Raw genomic sequence first — 20,962 nt, 5'->3', positions numbered from 1 at the left:
CCTGGCTCAGGGTGTGCTAGTCTGGCTGCAGAGGATCCTGCTAAGAGCCAGGACTGAGGAGCAGGGCCCAAAAGACTCCTCTGGGCCACATCTTCCCTGAGGGCATCCCTGCAGGGAGGCTGTATGCTGCTGAGCCCTTTGTGAAGGATGAGTAGTCAGCAGAGGATCTTGCTTAGGATAGCTTTCACAGCTCACCACTTTCCTGAGTCAATTCCTGAGGGATCACCTTGGAGGGCATTTCTTTTCCTTTTTTTGAGACAGAGTCTTGCTCTGTTGCCCAGCCTGGAGTCCAGTGGCACAATCACAGCTCACTACAGCCTTGAGCTCCAGGGCTCAAATTATTCTCTCACCTCAGCCTCCCAAGTAGCTGGGACTACTGATGAGCACGACCATGCCTGGCTCATTTTCTGTGTGTGTAGAGACAGGATCTCACTATGTCACCCAGGCTGGTCTCAAACTCCTGGGCTTAAGCAATCCACATGCCTTAGCCTCCCAAAGTGCTGGGATTACAGGCCTGAGCCACCACACCTGGTACCTGGTTAATTTTTACATTTTTCTGTAGAGATGGGGTCCCAGTATCTTGCCCAGGCTGGTCTGGAACTCCTGAGCTCAAGTGATTCTCCTGCCTTGGTCTTCCGAAGTGCTGGGATTACAGGCATAAGCCACTGCACAGTGGGCATTTCTTTATTTGCCCCATTTTTTTTTTTTGAGACAGAGTTTTGCTCTTGTTCTTGTTGCCCAGGCTGGAGTGCAATGAGGTGATCTCAGCTCACCGCAACCTCCACTTCCCGGGTTCAAGCGATTCTCCTGCCTCAGCCTCCCTAGAAGCTGGAATTACAGGCATGTGCCACCATGACCAGCTAATTTTGTATTTTTAGTAGAGATGGTGTTTCTCCATGTTGGTCAGGCTGGTCTCGAGCTCCTGACCTCAGGTGATCCGCCCGCCTCTGCCTCCCAAGGTGCTGGGACTACAGGCGTGAGCCACTGTGCCCGGCCTATTTGCCCCATTTTACAGAAGAGCCTCCTAAGGCTCAGAGGCATCCCCTCATCTAAGGTCACATCATGGCTCAAAGTCACCTCCTCCATAATCTTCCCAGGCTGCCCCTCTGGAACGGCGGGAATGAGGGGTGGTCTTTATCCTTCTTCTCTTTGATGTCCTTTTGTTTCCCCATGTCCAACAACGCTGTCAGAGGAAAGACACTTCCAGAATACACAGGTAAAAAAAAGAGACAGAGAAAATAAGGAAAGGACACTGCATTCCTCGCTGTCGTCAGAAATGACCAGAAGCACCTGGGGCAGGAGGACCGGAGCCACCAACTGGTTCCATGGCAAGTTGATGAACTGGAGCCATTGGGTTCTACCATGCTGTCCCTGGGGCTAAAGATGGGGAGAGGGAAGGCGCAGGCCTGAGGGCTATCTCAACCTAACACACTTACTGCCACCTTATCCTCAAAGAACACACAAGATGGTTGGGCATGGTGATTCGTGCCTGTAATCCCAGCACTTTGGGAGGCTGAGGCGGTTGGATCACCTGAGGTCAGGAGTTCAAGACCAGCTTGGCTAACATGGCGAAACCCCATCTCTACTAAAAATACAAAATTAGGCCAGGCATGGTGGCTCATGCCTGTAATCCCAGCACTTTGGGAGGCCAAGGCAGGCAGATCACTTATGGTCAGAAGTTCAAGACCAGTCTGGGCAACCATGGTGAAACCCCGTCTCTACTAAAAATACAAAAAATTAGCTGGGTGTGGTGGCACGTGCCTGTAGCTACTTAGGAGGCTGAGGCAAGAGAATCGCTTGAACCTGAGAGGCAGAGGTTGCAGTGAGCTGAGATTGTGCTACTGCACTCCAGCCTGGGCAACAGAGTGAGTGTCTGTCTCAAAATAAATAAATAAAAATAATAATAATACAAAATTAGCCAGGGATGGTGCTAAATGCCTATAATCCCGGCTACTAGGGAGACTGAGGCAGGAGAATCACCTGAACCTGGGAAATGGAGATTGCAGGGAGCCGAAATTGTTCCACTGCACTCTAGCCTGGGCAATAAGAGGGAAACTCCGTCTTGAAATAAATAAATAAATAAATAAATAAATAAGCACTTAGGCCAGGCACAGTGGCTCATGCCTGTAATCCCAGCACTTTGGGAGGCTGAGGCAGGTGGTCACTTGAGGTTAGGAATTCGAGACCAGCCTGGCTAACATGGTGAAACTCCATCTCTACTAAAAATACAAAATTAGGCCAGGTGTGAAGGCTCACACCTGTAATCCTAGCACTTTGGGAGGCCAAGGTGGGTGGATTACCTGAGGTCAGGAGTTCAAGATCAGCCTGACCAACATGGTGAAACCCCGTCTCTACTAAAAATACAAAAAATTAGCTAGGCATGGTGGCAGGCACCTGTAATACCATCTATTCGGGAGGCTAAGGCAGGAGAATCACTTGAAACCAGAAGGCAGAGGTTGCAGTGAGCCGAGACCACACCATTGCACTCCAGCCTGGGCAACAAAAGCAAAATTCCATCTCAATAATAATCATAATAATAAAATAAATAATTAAGCTCCCAGTTTAACTCCTGAACCAGGTAAAGAATAAATGACAGGCTGGATACAGTGGCTCATGCCTGTAATCCCAGCATGATTTGGGAGGCTGAGGCAGGGGGATCACTTGAGGCCAGGAGTTCGAGACCAGCCTGGCCAACATGATGAAACCCCATCTCTACTAAAGATATAAAAATTAGTCTGATGTGGTGGTACACACCTGTAATCCTAGCTACTCTGGAGACTGAGGCATGAGAATCGCTTGAACCCAGGAGGCGGAGATTGTGGTGAGCCAAGATCGTGCCATTGCACTTCAGCCTGGGCAATAAGAGCGAAACTCTGTCTCAAAAAAAAAGGCACCCTTAGGGAATCGCAGCTTAGGTGCAGTCATGACCAAGTTCAAGAACCACACCACACACAACCAGTCCCAAAAATGGCACAGAAATGGTATCAAGAAACCCAGATCACAAAGATACGACTTTCTTAAGGGTGGACCCCAAGTTCCTGAGGAACAAGTTCACCTTGCCAAGAAGCACAACAAGAAGGCCTAAAGCCAAGGCCATGAGTCCACGTGCCAAGGCCATCAAGGCCCTCGTAAAGCCCAAGGAGGTTAAGCCCAAGAGCCCAAAGGGTGTCAGCCTCAAGCTCGATTGACTTGCCTACATTGCCCACCCCGATATTGTGAAGTGTGCTTGTGCCCCACATTGCCAAGGGGCTCAGGCTCTGCCGGACAAAGGCCAAGGCCAAGGATCAAATTAAGGCCAGGCTGCAGCTCCAGCTGCAGTTCCAGCTCAGGCTCCCAAAGGTGCCCAGGCCCCTACAAGGCTTCAGAGTAGGTATCTCTGTCTGCCAATGTGAGGACAGAAGGACTGGTGGGACGCCCGCCCCGGGCTGACATCTGCATGGGGCTGGGATCCTCCTGTGCTATTTGTACAAATAAACCTGAGGCAAGAAAAAAGAAAAAAAGAAAAGAAATGACAATGTAGGCTGGGTGCGGTGGCTCATGCCGGTAATCCCAGCAGTTGGATCAACTGCGGTCAGGAGTTCAAGACCAGTCTGGCCAACAGAGTGAAACCTCATCTCTACTAAAAATACAAAATTAGCCAGGCACCTGTTATCCCAGCTACTCAGGAGGCTGAGGTAAGAGATCGCTTGAACCTGGGAAGGGGAGGTTGCAGTGAGCTGAGATCGTGCCACTGCACTCCAGCCTCGGTGACAGAGCAAGACTCCCTCTCAAAAATAAATAAATAAATAAATAAATGACAATGTAAAGGCAAATTCTGTTTATAGCAATATCATAATAGGACATTGAATTATTACAGTATAGTTGTCATAATTAAGTTTACAATAGAGTGTTCTTGGGCGAAACCCAAACAAACTAAAATCATCGACTGCTGACAAACCAGAAAGATCGGTTACTAGCAGTTGTTAGCTTACTAGTGAAAATCCAAATAGGTAAGGCTTCTTTTGGCAGTGAGTCTCTGATTAGTGAGGACCTGGGCACTCACGTTTTGAGTCTTGGTATTTTTTTCTATCTCAAAGGGTGGAGTGGATCCCCAACTTTTTCAGTTCTTCCACCTGGTCCCTATTCTGTTATGGCACAATTGTAGCTCACTGCAGCCTCAACCTCCAGGACTCAAACAATCCTCCCAACTCAGCCTCCTGAGTAGCTATAGGCACTTCAGCTACAGGCAAGTGCTACCACACCCAGCTAGTGTGTGTGTGTGGGGGGGGAGTGTGTGTGTGTGTGTGTGTGTGTGTAGAGACAAGGAAGTCTCGATTGTTGCCTAGCTTGGCTCCAACTCCTGGCCTCAAGCCATCCTCCTGCCTCTGCTCCCATGGAATAGTCTTTTTTTTGAGACAGAGTCTCACTCTGTCACCCAGGCTGGAGTGCAGTGGTGCAATCTCGGCTCACTGCAACTTCTGCCTCCCGGGTTCAAGTGATTCTCCTGCCTCAGCCTCCTGAGTAGCTGAGATTACAAGCCTGTGCCACCACACCCGGCTATTTTGTATTTTTAGTAGAGTCGAGGTTTCACCGTGTTAGCCAGGATGGTTTTGATCTCCTGACCTTGTGATCCACCTGCCTCGGCCTCCCAAAGTGCTGGGATTACAGGCATGAGCCACCACGCCTGGCCAATTTTTTGTATTTTTTTTTTTTTAATTTTTTTTTTTTTTTTTTGGAGACGGAGTTTCGCTCTTGTTACCCAGGCCGGAGTGCAATGGCGTGATCTCGGCTCACCGCGACCTCCGCCTCCTGGGTTCGGGCAATTCTCCTGCCTCAGCCTCCTGAGTAGCTGGGATTACAGGCACGCGCCACCATGCCCAGCTAATTTTTTGTATTTTTAGTAGAGACGGGGTTTCACCATGTTGACCAGGATGGTCTCGATCTCTTGACCTCGTGATCCACCCGCCTCGGCCTCCCAAAGTGCTGGGATTACAGTTTTTTTAATTTTTTGAGACGGAGTTTCGCTCTTGTTACCCAGGCTGGAGTGCAACAGCATGATCTTGGCTCACCGCAACCTCTGCCTCCTGGGTTCAAGCAGTTCTCCTGCCTCAGCCTCCTAAGTAGCTGGGATAACAGGCTGCGCCACCATGCCCAGCTAATTTTTTGTATTTTTAGTAGAGATGGGGTTTCACCATGTTGACCAGGATGGTCTCGATCTTTTGACCTCGTGATCCACCCGCCTCGGCCTCCCAAAGTGCTGGGATTATAGGCATGAGCCACCGTGCCCGGCCAATTTTTTGTGTTTTAGTAGAGATAGTGTTTCGCTATGTTGGCCAGGCTGGTTTCAAACGTTTGACCTTAGATGATTTACCCGCCTTGCTCCCAAATTGCTGGGATTACAGGTGTGAGCCACCGCGCCCGGCCTGTGGAATAGGCTTGAATGCCTTGTCTAGCTAGGGATCATTCAGCATGTTGTATGCAGGGTCGACTGCAGCTGCAGGACCTGCATGAGGGTGTTGCTGAAGACACAGTGGAGTTGCCCCAGCGTCCTTGAGAAAGACTACCACCTTGTACTTCAACAGAGTGTGCAGCTGCTCCATAGAGCCTGCCACTCCACAGGCTGCCACCACTGGTGCCACACTCCCAGCAGAGCAGAGCCTCTGGTGCTCTTCCCAGGGACCTGCTCAATCCTGCTCACTCACCGGAGCCCCTGATGGCCTGGGACCTTGGCTGGCAAGTCCTTGGCTTCCTTCCCTTAGCATAATGTCCTTGAGGTTCATCCATGTTCTAGCATGTGTCAGAATTTTCTTCTTTTCAAAAAGAATTGTTTAAGGCCAGGGTAGTGGCACAAGTCTGTAGTCCCAGCAATCTGGAAGGCCAAGGTGGGCAGATGGCTTGAGCCAAGGGATTGGAGACCAGCCTAGGTAACATGGCGAAACCTCCTCTCTTATTATTATTATTATCATTTGAGACAGAGTCTTGCTCTGTCACCCAGGCTGGAGTGCAGTGGCGTGATCTTGGCTCACTGCAACCTCCACTTTTTTTTTTTTTCAATAGAGATGGAGTTTCACCATCTTGGCCAGGCTGGTCTTGAACTCCTGACCTCGTGATCCACCCATCTTGGCCTCCCAAAGTGTTGGGATTACAGGCCTGAGCCACTGCTCCTGGCTCCTCCACTTTTTGGTTTCAAGTGATTCTTGTGCCTTGGCCTCCAGAGTAGCTGGGATTATAAGCATGTGCCAGTGCTACCACACCTGGCTAATTTTTATATTTTTAGTAGACAGGGGTTTTTCCCATGCTGCCTAGGCTGGACTCCAACTCCTGGCCTCAAGTAATCCACCTGCCTCAGCCTCCCAAAGTGCTGGGATTATAGGTGCAAGCCACCACACCTGGACTTCTTCCTTTTTGGGCTGATTAATAGACAATCGTGTGGATATAACGCATTTTGTTTATCCATTCATCTGTCAATGAACACTTCACTTATTTCTGCCTTTTAGCTATTATGAATAATATCTCTGCTCTTCTTTACACTTTTTCAATACACTAGATCCTTGCTGAAGCTGAAGCCACAGCCTAGAAAGGGAGTCTGAGCACAGTGAGCCACAAGACAGCTCCTCCTGCAGAGAGAATAGCCCGGGGCCTCTTAGGTCAGGGGCAACTAGTTTGGAGGTTGGCAGGCTGCTCTCTGACTGAGAAGTGGGGACAAGTATGGTTCCCACACACTAAGGGAGCAATGACAGAGTAGCAAGAGAATAGAAACTTTAATTAATGCATTCTCAGTCTGGGCATGGTGGTGCACACCTGTAATCCCAGCACTTTGGAAGGCTGAGGTGAGCCACTGTGCCCTGTGTGTTTTGTTTTTTGAGACGGAATACGGCTGTCACCAATCTGGAATGCAATAGCATGATCATAGCCTCAACTTCCTGGGCTCAAGTGATCCTCCCACCTCAGCCTCCCGAGTAACTGGGATTACAGGTGCATGTCACCACGACTAGCTAATCTTTTTTTGGAGACAGAGTCTTGCTCTGTTGGACAGGCTGGAGTGCACGATCTTGGCTCACTGAAACCTCCATCTCCTGGGCTCAAGCCATCCTCCTGCCTCAGCCTCCTGAGTAGCTGGGATTACAGGCATGTGCCACCATGCCCGGCTAATTTTTGTATTTTTAGTAGAAATGGGGTTTCACCATGTTGGCCAGCCTAGTCTCGAACTCCTGACCTCAGGTAATCTGCCAGCCTCAGCCTCCCAAAGTACTTGGATTACAGGCGTAAACTACCATGCCCAGCAATTTTTTTGTATTTTTTGTAGAGATGGTATTTTGCCATGTTGCCCCAGCTGGTCTCAAATTCCTGGGCTCGAGTGATCCACCCACCTTAGCCTCCCTACAGGCATGAGCCACTATGCCTAGCCCCCAGCTAATTTTTACATTTTTTGCAAAGACAAGGTCTTGCTATGTTGTCCAGGCAGATCTCAAACTCCTGGCCTCAAGTGATCCTCCTGCTCTGCTCAGCCTTTCAAAGCACTAGGATTATAGGTGTGAGCCACCACTTCCCACCTAGCCTGTTCCATCACTTTTTACTTAATTTCACAAGTTTCCCTGACCCTGACCATTGCCTCAAATCAGCTTTTTTTTTCTGACCGCTGCACTGTAGTCTTTGTCAGAGCTATGAAGAGGCACCCCCACCCTTCACTCCAGCCCCGACCTGTTTTATTTTTCTCCAGAACCCTTATCACCCCACAGCATGTTGCCTAGGTTTTATTTTATTTTACTTTATTTTTTTGAGACAGTCTCACTCTGTCGCTTAGGCTGGAGTGCAGTGGTGCAATTTCAGCTCACTGCAACCTCTGCCTCCCAGGTTCAAGCAGTTCTCCTGCCTCAGCCCCCCAAGTAGCTGGGACTACAGGCATGTGCCACCAAACCCAGCTAATTTTTTTATCTTTTAGTAGAGACAGGATTTCGCCATGTTGGTCAGGCTGCTCTCAAATTCCTGACCTCGTGATCCGCCCGCCTTGGCCTCCCAAAGTGCTGGGATTATAGGCGTGAACCACCACGCCTGGCCCTTATTTATTTATTTATTTGAGACTGAGTCCACTGCACCTGGCCTTTTTTTTTCCTTATTTATTTATGTATTTTTTAAATTTTTTTGAAAGGGAGGGGTGAGGGGGCAAAGACCTATTTATTTATTTTAAAAGGGGCATTTGAGAGTTATTCTCTCAGGCCTTTTTTTTTTCTTTTTTTTTGAGATGGAGTTTCGCTCTTGTTACCCAGGCTGGAGTGCAATGGCGCAATCTCGGCTCACTGCAACCTCCGCCTCCTGGGTTCAGGCAATCCTCCTGCCTCAGCCTCCTGAGTAGCTGGGATTACAGGCACGCACCACCATGCCCAGCTAATTTTTTGTATTTTTTAAGTAGAGACGGGATTTCACCATGTTGACCAGGATGGTCTCGATCTCTTGACCTCGTGATCCACCCGCCTTGGCCTCCCAAAGTGCTGGGATTATAGGTGTGAGCCACCGCACCCAGCCCTTATTATTTTTTTTTGAGACAAGGTCTCACTCTGTCACCCAGGCTGGAGTGCAGTGGCGAAACCACAGCTCACTGCAGCCTCGACTTCCTGGGCTATTGATCCTCCCACCTCAACCTCCCAAGTAGCTGGGACTGTAGGCATGTGCCACCATGCCTGGCTAATTTTTGTATTTTCTGTAGAGACAGGGTTTCGCCACGTTGCCCAGGCTGGTCTTGAATTCCTGAGCTCAAGCAATCTGCCCACCTCGGCCTCCCAAGTGCTAGGATTACAGGCGTAAGCCACCACGCCCAGTCGATCAAGTGATTTGGGAAACTCTGGGAGCAGTGGCACAGGAAAGAAGAAAGGGACTGGGGACAGGCGCCAATCCATCAGCTGGTGTGGACCTCCTCCCTTGGGAGGCTTACAGGTCCTGGGAAGAGGACCTCATGCTGCCGCCAGGGGGCAGCCTGGGTGCACCTAAGGGTCATTTCCCCAGGGACTGCACACCTGGGAGAGCTGCCTGGGCCACACCTGCCTACCCAGTGTCAGGGGGAGCAGGAAATACTGTATGTTTTTGACCGAGCAGGCCTGGAATCCACACCCCACTGGCCAGCCCCGTCGTCTCCCTCCCTTCTCCCCAGAGCACCCTAGGCAGCCCACCCCCCACATACCAAGAGGGGCTGACCTTCCAGGGGAGCAGGGACCAGTGTCAGGCCTGGTCATTCTGACGCCCAGTCACAGAAAATCTCCTTCTTCACCACTCTGGCAGCCCTGCTCCCTAAATCCTCAACTTCAGAGGCCACGGGCAGTTTTTAAGAAGCATAAAGCTGGAGAGGCAGGGCCACAGAGTCATTGGGCTCCAAAACCCAGTCACTGGCTCCAAATGCCAGCCTGCTCAGAGATAGCTGCAAGGCCTCTCTGAGCCTCAGTTTCCCAGACTGTGGCAGATCTGGGTTTGTTTTGGGCAGGTCAGGTGTACAGAGCACTTGGCCTGGTGTCAGGACCCAGAGAGAGACCCAGACAGCTGATGAGAAGCTGGGCATCATGGTTTGTGCCTGTAATCCCAGCTATGGGGGAGGCAGAGGGAGGAGGATAACTTGAGACCAGGAGTTTGAGACAAGCCTAGGCAACATAGCGAGACTCTGTCTCTACAAAAACATTTAAAAGAAAGCTGATGAGGGCACAGGTCGGGGGTGGGGGCAGGGGAGCACGGTTCTAAGCCCAGCTTGGCTTCCTCTGCAGAGCCCTGAGAATCTGGAGACTTTCAGCAGAAGGGAAAGCCACACACACAGGTCTAGCAAGGTTGGCAGGCTGCTGGGGGATAGGGGCGGGTTGGGAAGGAGGTGGATGTCTGTCTGTGGCCTGCACCAGGCCCCTTCCCTCACTGACTGCACGACCTGGAGGCCCAAAACCTGTCCAGTCCAGACCTGCCCAGGAGGGGACCGAGGGGGGATGGGCAGCCCAGCTGGCCAGAAGGCAGAGGAGCCTATTGAGTGGGCGAAGGGGCGGCGTCCAGAGAGTTCTGGTGCAAGGGTCACTAAGCCTGTCCCGGCCCCATCCACCCCTGCCCAGGCGCCTCTGGCCCATCCCTGCCCCCACCTCTCGATGACCTGCCCCCTCTCGCCCACTGCCGCTGTGCATTTTCAAAGCGTTGGGCTAACTGATCAGTTTCAGTTGTACAAAATCTGGAGATTTCACAAGAACAGGGTATGAAAGATATGATTTTTTAAAAAGCTCACAGATACCTCTACAGCCTATTTTAAGCTCATTCCACCTTCTGGTCACACCCTACTCTCCCTGTGTTACTCCTGGGGTGGTTGAATTTGGAGGCTGGGTGGGGTGTGCAGGAGGTCAGGTGTTCCATCAGAGGTGGAGCACGATGGGCCAACTCCAGTCTTGTGAAACCAAGCACATTGCCAGGTGGAGCCAGCCCCAGGAACCTAGGCACAGAGGGTTCCTGGGCTAAGGTGGCACTGCTGACACCACAGGCGGCCCCACAGGTCCTGCCAGCCTCTAGGCTCAGCCCCACCTGTCCCTGTCTTAGGTGGTGGGTGGGGTCTATAATGGGTCTGTTCCCTCAGGCTGGAATGCTCTGCTTGGAAGACTTCCTAAATGTCCCCCTCCCACAGGGCCCTTCTACCCGCCCCATGAAGCCCTAGTCCTCACTATCTATATCTGATATCTACAGGCTTGTGTGCCCTCTTTTTGCCCTCTCACGGGGTCCCTAGAAGCCCCAGTAAATCCTCCGGTCACTGGACTGTCTGGCTGGCTGTACCTTGGTGGAACTCCAGGACCTGGGCCTCAGTCTTAGGCACAGCCCCTTGGTCAGGGTGCTTTGGATTAAAGGCACCTTCCTGGGGGCAAGGTACCTCCTGCCCAGCCTAAGAATGGAGTGGAGGCTAAATCTGAACCCTGGCCCATTCACTTCTCAGTTGAAAGACCTCAGGCAGTTCCTTTGTTTTTTGACTTTCAGCCTTAATTTCCTCTTCCCAAAAATTGCCCTTCCAGCTGTCCTGTGCCTACAGCCAGCTTGCTCCCAGGTGTCCTTCGAAAACCACCTCTTGTGGGCAGCCTTCCCCATTCTCCCCTCTTTTACTGGATTTCGCTACCCTCCCACGTGCTTGGACAGCCTTTAGGCATAATCCCAAATCGTCCCCAGGAATTATTCATGTGGCTACCTCTCCCTTCAGACCATCTTACTCCACCCTGCACCCTGAATGCAGGTACGTGGACCTGGCATGGACCAGGCATCGGGATTTGTGGACCAACCCATTTCCAATTTAAAAGCACAAACCAGTCGGACATGGTGGCTCACGCCTGTAATTCCAACACTTTGGGAGGCCAAGGCGGGAGGATACCTGAAGTAAGGAGTTCGAGACCAGCCTGGCCAACATGGTGAAACCCTGTCTCCAAAAAAAAAGCACCAACCAGCCTGTGAATTAGAAGCACTGGATTGGGGCTCTCAGCGGCCATGCTTCCCCTGGAAAACTGACCTTTCCTGAGCCCTCACTGCATGCTCACATATTGCTCAGCTCATCACAATGTACCCACATAGTTTAATTATTTCCCCCTTTTACATAGGGAATAACTCAGATTTGGAAAGGGGAGGTCATTTGTCAAGGTCATTTAGCAGGTTGGGGGCAGAGCTGGGGGTCTGAACCCAGGTGTGTCCCTTTGACCAATGCCCTTATCTGTAGGATTCCTTCCCCCACCCTGGGGCAGGGCCTGGGTCTAGGGAGGAGGCCAGAGGGAGAGATAGGAATTCAAATTGGTGGTGCTGGTGGTGGGGGAGGGCGAGGTGCTGGGAGTGGCCAGCACTCAGGGCTTGGGCAACAGGGTGCTCTGCAGAGCCACTGGGTGGGGGGAACAGCAGGGGCAGGCACAGACCTGCTGAGTCAGAGATGCCGCAGGGACTCGAGGGGGAGGTGTTTGGCAGATGGCCGTGGGCTGGGGCCCGGCAAAAGCACCCCAGGGTTGCAGGTCAAGGAGTAAAATTGAGTGCTGAGGCCCCGACCAGGACCGGGGATGTAAGAAAGAAGAGGCCTTGGAGAGGGCAGGGGGCAACATTTTCCAGAAGGAGGGAGTGGTCAGTCTCCACAAGGTCAGGCGAGATAAGCGCTGCTGCACCCAGCCTCCCTCGTGACTGTGACCAGAGGCTGTTGCCCCAGCTCAGGGGCTTCCTAGTGTCTTGGCCAGGAGGGATATGTGCCCCCACCCCACCGCTTCCCGCCATCTGAGGCTCTACTGGGTCCTGGTGATGGAGGAAGCCTCCCCAAAGAAAACTAGAAAGCTAGAATTTGGAAATTCCATGCCATTAGACCTTGGTCCACTACCACCCTCTTTTTATTATTATTTATTTTTTATTTTTTGACAGAGTCTCACTTTGTCACCTAGGCTGGAGTGCAATGGCGCGATCTCGGCTGACTGCAACCTCTGCGTCCCAGGTTCAAGCAATTCTCCCGTCTCAGCCTGCTGGGTAGCTGGGATTACAGGCACGTGCCACCATGCCTGGCTAACTTTTTTTTTTTTTTAAAGATGGGGTTTCACCATGATGGCCAGGCTGGTCTTGAACTCCTGACCTCAGGTGATCCACCCACCTTAGCCTCCCAAAGTGCAAGGATTACAGGCGTGAGCCCACCACGTCTGGCTTTTTAATTTTTTAAAAAAGAAATAGAGGTGGGGTTTCACCATGTTGGACAGGCTGATCTCAAACTCCTGACCTCAGGTGATCCGCCCGCCTCGGCCTCCCAAAGTGCTGGGATTACAGGCGTGAGCCACCGTGCCTGGCCGCCTGGCTAACTTTTGTATTTTTGTAGAGACAGGGTTTCACCATGTTGGCCAGTCTGGTCTTGAACTCCTGACCGCAAGTGATCTGCCTGCCTCGGCCCCCCAAAGTGCTGGGATTGCAAGTGCAAGCCACCACGCCAGGTGCTCTTTTTATTTTAGACACAGGGTCTCACTCTGTTGCCCAGGCTGGAGTACAGTGGTGCCATCATAGCTCACTGCAGCCTCAACCTCTCTAGGCTGAAGCAGTCCCTCCACCTCAGTCTCCCAAGTAGCTGGGACTCCAGGTGCCACCACCATGCCTGGCTAATTTTTTTTTTTTAATTTTTTGGGGCTGGGCATGGTGGCTCACGCCTATAATCCAAGCACTTTGGAGGCCAAGGAGGGCAGATCACCTGAGGTCGGGAGTTCCAGACCAGCCTGACCAACATGGTGAAACCTCATCTTAAAAAAATAAAAATAAAATTAAACAAAATAATTAAAAAAAAAAGTTTTTTGTTTTTGGAGCGACAGGATCTCCCTATGTCGTCCAGGCTGGTCTGGGCCTCCTGCCTCAGCCTCCCAAAGTGTTGGGATTACAGGTGTGAGCCACTGCACACAGGCCGTCCCTTTGACAAAGGAGGCAACCCAGAGCCCCAGGGAGGTTCTTGTTGCCTCACAAACCCTGTTCCTCAGCCCAGATTGAGGAGGGGATGTATTTTCTCCACTCCTGTCCCACCCCCAAACTGCTAGAGAGAAACTTCTGTAGGGAAATGCATTGCCTCACCTTGCCTCTACCTCTGACCCTGGGATACTCTCTGAGGCTCTGCTAAACTTCTGCCTTCTCCATCCTGTAACTACCTGACGTTCACACAAGCCAATTTAAAGCGGATATAGCTCTGAGTCCCCATGTCACAGGTAGGAAAACTGAGGTCCACAGAAATCAGTTCTAGGGCATCTGGCCAGTTAGTGGCACAGCCACGATTTGGTTCCTGGTTCAACTGTCTCCCCATGGGCTTTACCCAGAAACAGTCCTGCTGGCCCTTGTCTCCACCCATCACAGAAGAACAACTGGGTCCCCTCCTTCACCCATCTATTCACTCAAGGCAGGTACTGGCCAGGCACTGGGGCCATGGCATCCTACACACAGAGCCCAGAACAGACCCTGCCAGTCTAATGGCAGAAACAACTCCGAGATCAAACAGCACGTGACAGATTAATCAAGAGCAGGAGACCCAGGACCTGGAAGATACAGAGAAGTGAGTTCGCAAACTGCCCCAAGCAGAGGACAGGCGAAGCTCCCTAAGAAAGTGGAGCTGGCTGGGTGCAGTGTTTCATGCCTGTAATCCCAGCACTTTGGGAGGCTGAGGCAGGCAAATCACCTGAGGTCAGGAGTTCAAGACCAGCTTGACCAACATTGTGAAACCCCGTTTCTACTAAAAGTTAGCCAGGCATGGTGGCACACACCTGTAATCCCAGCTACTCAGGAGGCTGAGGCCGGAGAATCGTTTGAACCGAGGAGGCGGAGGTTGCAGTAAGTGGAGATCATGCCTCCTGGGTGACAGCATAAGACTCCATCTCAAAAAAATTAAAAATAAAAAAAACCGCTGGGGATAGTGGTGCATACCTGTAGTCCCAGCTGCTTGGGAGACTAGGACAGGGGGATCCCTTGAGCCCATGAGTTCAAGGCTGCAGTGAGTTATGATTGTGCCACTGCACACCAGCCTGGGCAGCAGAATGAGACCCTGTATGTAAAAAAACTGATAAGAATACAAATTAAAAAGAGAGAGCGGCCAGAGAAAACCACACCAGGAGTGACCTTAGAGCAGGCACTGAAGAACAGCATGGCGGGCAGAGGGAATGGCAAGGGCATAGCCCCTTCCTTGGCTCCTCAGACCAGGGAAGTTAGTTCCCCTCTTTTTTTTTTTTTTTTTTTTGAGGTGGAGTCTCGCTCTGTCACCCAGGCTGGAGTGCAGTGGCAGGATCTCGGCTCACTGCAACCTCTGCCTCCTGGGTTCAAATGACTCTCCTGCCTCAGCCTCCTGAGTAGCTGGGACTACAGGTGCCCGCCACCACACTGGGCTAATTTCTGTATTTTTAGTAGAGATGGGGTTTCACAATATTGGTCAGGCTGGTCTCAACTCCTGGCCTCGTGATCCACCCACCTCAGCCTCCCAAAGTGCTGGGATTGTAGGCGTGAGTCACCACACCTGGCCATCAGTTCCCCTCTTATGATCAGACAAAACAGCCTGTACCTTTTTGCCCAGCCCCAGCCCCCTTGTAAGTATTCTGTCAACTTCCCCTTAGTCTCTGGGCTTCTGAGGCCAGGGGACACATCTGTGCTGTTCATTAGCCCAGTGCCCACCTCATCATTGCTGTCAGCATCTGTTGGTTGAATGACAGTCCCATGAGTGGCCTCCCTTGGGTTCAAGGTGCCTGGCTCTGTTTGGGGTGAAGGAGTGGCGACTTGACAGGGAAGTGTGTGGTGAGGAGGGGGGCACCCATCACAGGCCGAGCCTTTGCTATAGGGAATATGCTTGCTGGGGATGTATTCTTCAGATGGTGCTCCTGAAAGGGTGAACTGAGCTCATGCTAGTTTGAGGGGCTGGAGTCTGAGCTTAGCTATGGACGTTGGGCAGGTGACTTAACCTCTCTAACCTTGGTTTTCTCATCTGTGAAATGGGGTAGCAGTAACAACACCCTCTCCTAGGTGGTGATGAGAAACAGCAAGTGTAGGTGAGGAAAGTGCTTTGCCCACCCATAGAGTGAAAACTCAACATTGGGAGCCAAAATTAGCAACCAGAATTTGAGTGGAGATATTGCTCTTGCAAGAGAGATTCTACCTCCCAGTTATGGGATCTGCATAAGCTGCCTGAATGGCATTCCCTGTTACAAATAATGAATGAATTTATATGGCTCCGAAAGGGAGGGAAGGGGGAGTTGGAAGGAAATTCCTTCATTTATTCATTTGACTTTTTTTTTTCTTTTTGGAGACTGGGTCTTGCCCTGTCACCATGGCTAGGCTGCAGTGATGTAATCTCAGTTCACTGCAGCCTTGACCTCCTGGACTCAAGCCATCCTCCCACCTCTGCCTCCTGAGTAGCTGGGACTTCAAGCAAGCACCACCACACCTGTTTTTTTTCTTTTTTGTATTTTTAAGTTTTGCCATGTTGCCCAGGCTGGTCTCTAACTCCAGGGCTCAAGTGAGCCACCTTCCTCAGCCTTCCAAAGTGCTTAGGATTGCAGGCATGAGCCACCGCCCCTGGCCTTATTCATTTGACTTTCATTATTATTATTATTATTATTTAGACTCAGGGTCTCACTCTGTCTCCCAGGTTGGAGTGCAGTGGTGCAAACTTGGCTTACTGCAGCATCAACTTACTGGGTTCAAAAGATCCTCCCACTTCAGCCTCCTGAGTAGCTGGGACTACAGGTGAATTCCACCATGCCTGGCTTTTTTAATTTTTTGTTTTTTTGAGACAGGGTCTGGCTGTTGAGCAGCTGGGGTCCAATGGCGCAAGTATAGCTCATTGCAACTTCCAGTTCTTGGAATCAAGCAATTCTCCCACCTCAGCCTCCCAAGTAGCTAGGACTATAGACGAGTGCCACAATGCCTGGCTGATTTTTAAATTTTTTTTTGAGATGGGATGTCACTATGTTGCCCAGGCTGGTCTCAAACTCCTGGGCTCAAGCAATCCTCCCACCTTGGCTTCCCAGAGTGCTGAGATTATAGGTGCCAGCCACGATGAGTGGTCTCATTTGATGTTTTTTCTTTTTTTTTTTTGAGAAGGAGTCTTGCTCTATAGCCGAGGCTGGAGTGCAATGGCATGATTTCAGCTCACTGCAAACTCTGCCTCCCAGGTTCAAGGGATTCTCCTGCCTCAGCTTCCTGAAAAGCTGGGATTACAGGCATGTGTCACCATACCTGGCTAAATTTTTGTACTTTTAGTAGAGATGGGATTTCACATGTTGGTCAGGCTGGTCTTGAACACCTGACTTTAGGTGATCTGCCCACCTCAGTCTCCCAAAGTGCTGGGATTTACTGGTGTGAACCACTACATCTGACCTCATTTGACTTTTTTTTTTTCCGAGACAGAGTTTTGCTCTTGTTGCCCAGGCTGGAGTGCAATGGCGCGAGCTCGGCTCACTGCAACCTCTGCCTCCTGGGTTTAAGTGATTCTCCTGCCTCAGCTTCCCCAGTAGCTGGGATTATAGGCATGTGCCACCATGCCCAGCTAATTTTGTATTTTTAGTAGAGATGGGGTTTCTTCATGTTGGTCAGGCTGATCTCGAACTCCCGACCTCAGGTGATCCGCCCACCTCGGCCTCCCAAAGTGCTGGGATTACAGGCATGAGCCACTGCACCTGGCTGACTTTTTTTATTTTTTTTAAGATGGAGTCTGAAGCCTGTTGCTCAGGCTGGAGTTCAATGGTGAGATCTCGTCTCACTACAACCTCTGCCTCCCAGATTCAAGTGATCCTCGATTCTCCTGCCTCAGCTTCCCAAGTAGCTGGGATTACAGATGCCTACCACCATGCCTGGCTAATTTTTGTATTTTTAGTAGAGATGGGGTTTCACCATGCTGGCCAGGCTGGTCTTGAATGCCTGAGAACCTACCTGGTGCCATGTATAAGCTGGGTACAACAGTGAACAAGACCAAGCCTTCCTGCTGTCATGCCGACTGCTCAGCAGTATTTCAGGACTGTATCAGGGTGATTAGCCTGGATCACAGGAGACTTCCTGCGAGAGATGATGTCTGAACTGAGGAGCTGTTCATCAGGCACAGGTGAGAGAAGGGAGAAGGGTGGCCCAGGCAGGAGGAGCCCTGGTGTGAATGTCCAGAGATGGGAGGAGAAATCATGGTGTATATAAGGTGTCTTGAGCTTGGGATATGGGGAGGTGAGAGGTGATAGTGTATGGGACATACTTATACTAAGGAATTATTGGTTGTTTATCTGAAATTCAAATTTAACTGGTCATACTGTTAAATGTTAAATCTAGCTGTCATGGTAAGAAGCTGGAATTTACTGTTTGGGGATATTTTGTATATTTGTTTTCTTATTGTTTTTATTGAAAACAGATAATGGTAAAATAACAAATCAGCTCTAATTGACCCTTTCTACATGACACAACTATCATAGTCACCGTACCAGGCTCACCAGAGCCTGAGTTCTGTGCTCTGCCTGCTCAACCTCATGTCAGTCAAATCTCCCAAGGGAGTGGTGCCCTGATTCCCAAATGGATGAGGAAAGTGGATCATAGAAGTTAGATCCTGGACTAGACACACAGAGAATTTGGAAGGAGTTAGGTCACAAAATGAACCCATTTCTGGCAGGTCCTCCCATCCCTGCCAATCTGTAGCTTTTATATTTCCATATTACCTTCTCCCCAGATTTAACTTTACTGGGTTGCTGCCAGTGAGAACAAATTTTTGGAATCTTCCATTTTCTTTTTTTTTTTTTTTGAGACAGAGTCTTGCTCTGTCACCAGGCGCCAGGCTGGAGTGCAGTGGCATGATCTTGGCTCACTGCAACCCCCACCTCCCAGGTTCAAGCAATTCTCCTTCCTCAGCCTCCCGAGTAGCTGGGACTACAGGCACCCGCCACCACGCCCAGCTAATTTTTGTATTTTTTAGTGGAGACGGGGTTTCACCATGTTGGCCAGGATGGTCTCGATCTCTTGACCTCGTGATCCACCCGCCTGGGCCTCCCAGAGTGCTGGGATTAAAGGCGTGAGCCACTGCACCTGGTGAAATCTTCTATTTTCTTTCTATTAATTAATTAATTAATTACTTTAAGACAAGGTCTTGTTCTGTTGCCTAGCATGTTGTGCAGTGGCAGGATCTCAACTCACCGCAACCTCTGCCTCCCTAGTCCAAGCAATTCTCCCACCTCAGCCTCCCAAGTAGCTGGGATTACAGGCATGTGACACCACGCCTGGCTAATATTTTAGTAGAGTCAGAGTTTTGTCGTGATCACTAAGCTGGTCTTTCTCTTGACTCAAACTCTGGGCCTCATGTGATCCACCTGCCTCAGCATCCCCAAAGTGCAGGGATTACAGTTGTGAGCCACTGTACCCAGCCTGAAAATATTTTTTTTTTTTTTTTTTTTTTATGAGATGGAGTGATCCACCTGCCTTGGCCACCCAAAGTGCTGGGATTACAGGTGTGAGCCACCACGCCAGGCCTAAAAATATTTTTTAATAGCACCATACTGTAGGCTGGGTGCGGTGGCTCACGCCTATAATCTCAACACTGTGGGAGGCCGAGGCGGGTGGATCACTTAAGGTCAGGAGTTTAAGACCAGCCTGGCCAACATGGTGAAACCCCATCTCCACTGAAAATACAAAAATTAGCCAGGTGTGATGGCAGATGCCTGTAATCCCAGCTACTCAGAACACTGAGGCATAACTGCTTGAACCTGAGAGGCAGAGGTTGCAGTGAGGTGAGATCCTGCCACTGCACTCTAGCTTGGGTGACAGGAGCGAGAATCTGTCTTGAAAAAAAAAAAAAAAGGCACCACACTGTAAATAAACTGAACAGCCATGGTCAAGGAAGTGTTGAATAAGTTACAGAAGCTCCAGACTCTGGAATATTTGTCAGTTTTTATAGAATGAATTATGATCCTTTTGTAGTTCTTAAGCATGATGATTATGTGTTCACCCGTTCCTGTGTAAGATGTGCCGTGCCACCTTCCAACCTTGTTACAACATAGGCATATTACCCGTCTGACATTAAAAAAAAAAAAGAATGATTTATGGAAATGAACTTGAAAAATGTCTATGATTTCAAAATAGTAGGATCTTTTCTGTAAGGTGAATAGACACATATTGATGTCAGAGAAGAGAGTCAAACTGTTAATGTTACTTTAGAAAGGACTAATTCAGGTGGAGGAGGAAGAATTTAACTTAAAAAAATTGCTGGGCATGGTGTCTCATGCCTGTAATCCCAGCACTTTGGGAGACCAAGGTGGGAAAATTGCTTAAGTCTGGGAGTTTGACACCAGCCTGAGAACATAGTGAGATCCTGTCTCTAAAGAAAATAAAAAATTAGCCAGGTGTGGTGATGCATACCTGTAGTCACAGCTGGGAGCATCATTTGTGCCTAGGAGGTAGAGGCTGCAGTGAGCTGTAATCATGCCACTGCACTCCAGCCTGGGCAACAGAGGTAGGCACCGTCTCAAAATAAAAATAAAATAAAATAAAATAAAATGTGCTTCAGTATCTCTAGAATTGTTCCAATTAGACATGTTACTTTTATAAAATTAAAATAACACACACGGCAGGGTGCGGTGGCTCACGCCTGTAATCCCAGCACTTTGGGAGGCCGAGGTGGGCGGATCACAAGGTCAGGAGATCAAAACCATCCTGGTCAACATGGTGAAACCCTATCTCTACTAAAAATACAAAAAAAAAAAAAAAAAAAAAAAAATTAGCTGGGCGTGGCACACGCCTGTAGTCCCAGCTACTCAGGAGGCTGAGAAAGGAGAATTACTTGAACCCAGGAGGTGGATTTTGCAGTGAGCCGAGTTCATGCCACTGGGTGACGACAGTGTGAGACTTTGTCTCAAAAAAAAAAAAAAAAAACACACACACATGCTAAAATATACATGTGTATAAAAAATTTCCCAATCTCCAGAGAGAACTTCTGTGCATATTATTTTTTTATTTATTTTCTTCAGTTGCTTCTCCATATATCAGTATTTTTGCATGCATCTGAAAAATATAATTTTTGTTTTTTTTTTTTTAATTAATCTTTTTTTTTTAATAGAGACGGGGTTTCACCATGGACAGGGTGGTCTCGATCTCTTGACCTCATGATCTGCCCACCTCGGCCTCCCAAAGTGCTGGGATTACAGGCGTGAGCCACCGCACCCAGCCCAAAATATATAATTTTTGTTTTCAGACAGGGTCTGGCTCTGTTGTCCAGGCTGGAGTGTGCAGTGGTGCGATTTTGACTCACTGAAACTTCCACCTTGCAGGTTTAAGTGATCCTCCTGCCTCAGTCCCCCAAGTAGCTGGGACTACTATTTTATAACTTTAGCCAGGCGAGGTGGCTATGTTATTATATATTATTATTATTATTATTATTATTATTTTTGGAGACGTAATTTTACTCTTGTCACCCAGGCTGGAGTGGAATGGCAGGATCTCGGTTCACTGGAACCTCCGCCTCCCGAGTTCAAGCAATTCTCCTGCCTCAGCCTTCCAAGTAGCT

General features: G+C 49.8%; 1 pseudogene; it reads left to right on the top strand.

The window, feature by feature from the left end:
* The first annotated feature begins 19,368 nt into the window (after positions 1–19,368).
* Positions 19,369–19,479, top strand: LOC135273049 (small nucleolar RNA U13; annotated as a pseudogene).
* Positions 19,480–20,962: the final 1,483 nt, after the last annotated feature.

This window comes from Aotus nancymaae, unplaced genomic scaffold (genome assembly GCF_030222135.1).
Source record: "Aotus nancymaae isolate 86718 unplaced genomic scaffold, 86718_ANA_hifiasm-v0.15.2.pri h1tg000210l, whole genome shotgun sequence".
Lineage (NCBI taxonomy): Eukaryota > Metazoa > Chordata > Mammalia > Primates > Aotidae > Aotus > Aotus nancymaae.
Note: the sequence above shows the minus strand (reverse complement) of the source record. Positions and strands in the feature narration are given on the sequence as shown.